This window comes from Epinephelus fuscoguttatus, linkage group LG8 (genome assembly GCF_011397635.1).
Source record: "Epinephelus fuscoguttatus linkage group LG8, E.fuscoguttatus.final_Chr_v1".
Taxonomy (NCBI): Eukaryota; Metazoa; Chordata; class Actinopteri; order Perciformes; family Serranidae; genus Epinephelus; species Epinephelus fuscoguttatus.
The window spans coordinates 10,296,254-10,302,964 of record NC_064759.1 but is presented as its reverse complement, the minus strand read 5'-3'; positions in this window follow the sequence as shown (position 1 = coordinate 10,302,964).

Here is a 6,711-nt window from a genome sequence, read left to right as displayed (position 1 = left end):
ATACTATGACTTTTTTTTCATGATTTTGGACGACATACCATACTATGACTTTTTTTATGCAGTTTTGGACGACATACTATACTATGACTTTTGTCATGATTTTGAGAACGACATACTATACTATGACTTTTTTTTATGATTTTAGACAACATACTATACTATGACTTTTTTATGCAGTTTTGGGCGCCATACTATATTATGACTTTTTTTTATGATTTTAGACAACATACTATACTATGACTTTTTTATGCAGTTTTGGGCGCCATACTATACTATGACTTTTTTATGTAGTTTTGGACAACATACTATACTATGACTTTTTTATGTAGTTTTGGACAACATACTATACTATGACTTTTTTTTATGATTTTAGACAACATACTATACTATGACTTTTTTATGCAGTTTTGGGCGCCATACTATACTATGACTTTTTTATGTAGTTTTGGACAACATACTATACTATGACTTTTTTCATGATTTTAGACAACATACTATACTATGACTTTTTTATGCAGTTTTGGACGACATACTATACTATGACTTTTTTCATGATTTTGGATGACATACTATACTATGACTTTTTTATGCAGTTTTGGACAACATACTATATTATGACTTTATTTCATGATTTTGGACGACATACTATATTATGACTTTATTTCATGATTTTGGACGACATACTATACTATGACTTTATTTCATGATTTTGGACGACATACTATATTATGACTTTATTTCATGATTTTGGACGACATACTATACTATGACTTTTTTATGCAGTTTTGGACAACATACTATACTATGACTTTTTTTCATGATTTTGGACGACATACTATATTATGACTTTATTTCATGATTTTGGATGACATACTATACTATGACTTTATTTCATGATTTTGGACAACATACTATACTATGACTTTTTTATGCAGTTTTGGACAACATACTATAGTATGACTTTTTTATGCAGTTTTGAACAACATACTATACTATGACTTTTTTCATGATTTTGGATGACATACTATATTATGACTTTATTTCATGATTTTAGACAACATACTATAGTATGACTTTTTTATGCAGTTTTGGACAACATACTATACTATGACTTTTTTCATGATTTTGGATGACATACTATATTATGACTTTATTTCATGATTTTAGACAACATACTATAGTATGACTTTTTTATGCAGTTTTGGACAACATACTATCCTATGACTTTTTTCATGATTTTAGACAACATACTATAGTATGACTTTTTTATGCAGTTTTGGACAACATACTATCCTATGACTTTTTTCATGATTTTGGACGACATACTATACTATGACTTTTTTTCATGATTTTGGACGACATACTATACTATGACTTTTTTCATGATTTTGGACGACATACTATACTATGACTTTTTTTCATGATTTTGGACGACATACTATACTATGACTTTATTTCATGATTTTGGACGACATACTATACTATGACTTTTTTATGCAGTTTTGGACGACATACTATCCTATGACTTTTTTCATGATTTTGGACGACATACTATACTATGACTTTTTTTCATGATTTTGGACGACATACTATACTATGACTTTATTTCATGATTTTGGACGACATACTATATTATGACTTTATTTCATGATTTTGGACGACATACTATACTATGACTTTTTTATGCAGTTTTGGACGACATACTATATTATGACTTTATTTCATGATTTTGGATGACATACTATACTATGACTTTATTTCATGATTTTGGACAACATACTATACTATGACTTTTTTATGCAGTTTTGGACGACATACTATAGTATGACTTTTTTATGCAGTTTTGGACAACATACTATAGTATGACTTTTTTATGCAGTTTTGGACAACATACTATCCTATGACTTTTTTCATGATTTTGGACGACATACTATACTATGACTTTTTTTCATGATTTTGGACGACATACTATACTATGACTTTATTTCATGATTTTGGACGACATACTATACTATGACTTTTTTATGCAGTTTGGACGACATACTATACTATGACTTTTTTTCATGATTTTGGACGACATACTATACTATGACTTTATTTCATGATTTTGGACGACATACTATACTATGACTTTTTTATGCAGTTTTGGACGACATACTATACTATGACTTTATTTCATGATTTTGGACGACATACTATATTATGACTTTATTTCATGATTTTGGACGACATACTATACTATGACTTTTTTTCATGATTTTGGACGACATACTATACTATGACTTTTTTATGCAGTTTTGGACATACTATACTATGACTTTTTTCATGATTTTGGACGACATACTATACTATGACTTTTTATGCAGTTTTGGACGACATACTATACTATGACTTTTTTTCATGATTTTGGACGACATACTATACTATGACTTTTTTTCATGATTTTGGACGACATACTATACTATGACTTTTTTATGCAGTTTTGGACGACATACTATACTATGACTTTTTTATGCAGTTTTGGACGACATACTATACTATGACTTTTTTTCATGATTTTGGACGACATACTATACTATGACTTTTTTATGCAGTTTTGGACGACATACTATACTATGACTTTTTTTCATGATTTTGGACGACATACTATACTATGTGCTGTTTTGGACGACATACTATACTATGACTTTTTTTCATGATTTTGGACGACATACTATACTATGACTTTTTTATGCAGTTTTGGATGACATACTATACTATGACTTTTTTTTCATGATTTTGGACGACATACTATACTATGACTTTTTTATGCAGTTTTGGACGACATACTATACTATGACTTTTTTTCATGATTTTGGACGACATACTATACTATGACTTTATTTCATGATTTTGGACGACATACTATACTATGACTTTATTTCATGATTTTGGATGACATACTATATTATGACTTTATTTCATGATTTTGGACGACATACTATACTATGACTTTATTTCATGATTTTGGATGACATACTATATTATGACTTTATTTCATGATTTTGGACGACATACTATACTATGACTTTTTTATGCAGTTTTGGACGACATACTATATTATGACTTTATTTCATGATTTTGGACAACATACTATACTATGACTTTTTTATGCAGTTTTGGACGACATACTATATTATGACTTTTTTCATGATTTTGGACAACATACTATACTATGACGTTTTTTCATGATTTTGGACGCCATACTATACTATGACTTTTTTATGCAGTTTTGGACAACATACTATACTATGACTTTATTTCATGATTTTGGACAACATACTATGGTATGACTTTTTTATGCAGTTTTGGACGACATACTATACTATGACTTTATTTCATGATTTTGGACGACATACTATATTATGACTTTATTTCATGATTTTGGACGACATACTATACTATGACTTTTTTATGCAGTTTTGGACAACATACTATACTATGACTTTTTTATGCAGTTTTGGACGACATACTATACTATGACTTTATTTCATGATTTTGGACGACATACTATACTATGACTTTTTTATGCAGTTTTGGATGACATACTATACTATGACTTTTTTTTCATGATTTTGGACGACATACTATACTATGACTTTTTTATGCAGTTTTGGACGACATACTATCCTATGACTTTATTTCATGATTTTGGACGACATACTATACTATGACTTTTTTATGCAGTTTTGGACGACATACTATACTATGACTTTATTTCATGATTTTGGACGACATACTATACTATGACTTTTTTATGCAGTTTTGGATGACATACTATACTATGACTTTTTTTCATGATTTTGGACGACATACTATACTATGACTTTTTTATGCAGTTTTGGACGACATACTATACTATGACTTTTTTTCATGATTTTGGACGACATACTATACTATGACTTTTTTATGCAGTTTTGGACGACATACTATACTATGACTTTATTTCATGATTTTGGACGACATACTATATTATGACTTTATTTCATGATTTTGGACGACATACTATACTATGACTTTTTTATGCAGTTTTGGACAACATACTATACTATGACTTTTTTATGCAGTTTTGGACGACATACTATACTATGACTTTATTTCATGATTTTGGACGACATACTATACTATGACTTTTTTATGCAGTTTTGGACGACATACTATACTATGACTTTTTTTCATGATTTTGGACGACATACTATACTATGACTTTTTTATGCAGTTTTGGACGACATACTATCCTATGACTTTATTTCATGATTTTGGACGACATACTATACTATGACTTTTTTATGCAGTTTTGGACGACATACTATACTATGACTTTTTTTCATGATTTTGGACGACATACTATACTATGACTTTATTTCATGATTTTGGACGACATACTATACTATGACTTTATTTCATGATTTTGGATGACATACTATATTATGACTTTATTTCATGATTTTGGACGACATACTATAATATGACTTTTTTATGCAGTTTTGGACGACATACTATATTATGACTTTATTTCATGATTTTGGACAACATACTATACTATGACTTTTTTATGCAGTTTTGGACGACATACTATATTATGACTTTATTTCATGATTTTGGACGACATACTATACTATGACGTTTTTTCATGATTTTGGACGCCATACTATAGTATGACTTTTTTATGCAGTTTTGGACAACATACTATAGTATGACTTTATTTCATGATTTTGGACAACATACTATACTATGACGTTTTTTCATGATTTTGGACGCCATACTATACTATGACTTTTTTATGCAGTTTTGGACAACATACTATACTATGACTTTATTTCATGATTTTGGACAACATACTATGGTATGACTTTTTTATGCAGTTTTGGACGACATACTATACTATGACTTTTTTCATGATTTTGGACAACATACTATACTATGACTTTCTTTATGGTTTTGGTCGACATACTATACTTTGACTTTTTCATGCTCTCTGGGACAACAAACTATACCATGACTTTCTCATGCAGTTTTGGACAACATACTATACAATGACTTTTTTCACGATTTTGGACGACATACTATACTATGACTTTTTTTATGCCATTTTGGATGACAAACTGACTTTTTTATGCTGTTTTGGACGACATACAGTGCCCTCCAAAAGTATTGGAACAGTGAGGCCAATTCCTTTATTTTTGTTGTAGACTGAAAATATTTGGGTTTGACATCAAAAGATGAATATGGGACAAGAGATCAACATTTCAGCTTTTATTTCCAGGTATTTACATCTGGATCTGATACACAACTTAGAAGATAGCACCTTTTGTTTGAACCCACCCATTTTTCATGAGAGCAAAAGTATTGGAACATGTCACTGACAGGTGTGTTTTGTTGCCCAGGTGTCTCCCAATTACATTGATTATTCAAACAGTAAATAGCACTGAATGTCTGAGCTCAGTTTCAGATTGGGTACGATAGATTTTGCCTGTGCAGACTGCATTTAGAGGTGGAACCAACATGAAAACCAGAGAGCTGTCTATGGGTGAAAAAGAAGCAATTGTGAATCTGAGAGAAGATGGACAATCAATCAGAGCCATTGCACAAACATTGGCCATAGCCAGTACAACCATTTGGAATGTCCTGAAGAAGAAAGAAACCACTGGTGTACTAAGCAACAAACATTGAACAGGTAGACCAAGGAAAACATCAGCAGTTGATGACAGAAACATTGTGAGAGCTGTAAAGAAAGACCCTAAAACAACTGTTAGTGACATCAGCAACAACCTCCAGAGGGCAGGAGGGAAGGTATCACAATCTACTGTTCGCAGAAGACTTCATGAACAAAAGCACAGAGGCTACACCAGAAGATGCAAACCGCTCATTAGCAAGAAGAATAGGAAGGCCAGGCTGGAATTTGCCAAAAGGTACAGAGATGAGCCTCAAAAATTCTGGGAAAAAGTTTTATGGACTGATGAGACAAAGATTAACTTTTTCCAAAGTGACAGAAAGGCGAAAGTTTGGAGAAAGAAAGGATCTGCTCATGATCCCAAACATACAAGCTCATCTGTGAAACACGGTGGAGGTAACGTCATGGCTTGGGCTTGCATGGCTTCTTCTGGGACGGGCTCTTTCATCTTCATTGATGATGTAACACATGATGGCAGCAAAATGAACTCAGAAGTCTACAGAAACATTTTGTCTGCTAATTTAAAGAAAGATGCAACCAAACTGATTGGGAGATCCTTCATCATGCAGCAAGATAACGACCCAAAACACACTGCTAAAACAACAAAGGAGTTCATCAGGGGCAAGAAGTGCAAGGTTTTAGACTGGCCAAGTCAGTCTCCAGACTTAAACCCAATAGAGCATGCATTTTAGCTGCTGAAGAGGAGACTGAAGGGAGTAACCCCCCAAAACAAACAACAACTGAAAGAAGCTGCGGTGAAAGCCTGGAAAAGCATCACAAAAGAAGAATGCAAAAGTTTGGTGATGTCAATGGGTCACAGGCTTGATGCAGTTATTGATAAGCAAAGGATTTGTAACTAAATATTAAGTCTCATTCACTTTAATCTATTTTAAGTTTATATGTTCCAATACTTTTGCTCGCCTAAAAATTTTGTGTTCCATTACAAATAATGCTATCTTCTAAGTTGTGTATCAGATCCAGATGTAAATACCTGGAAA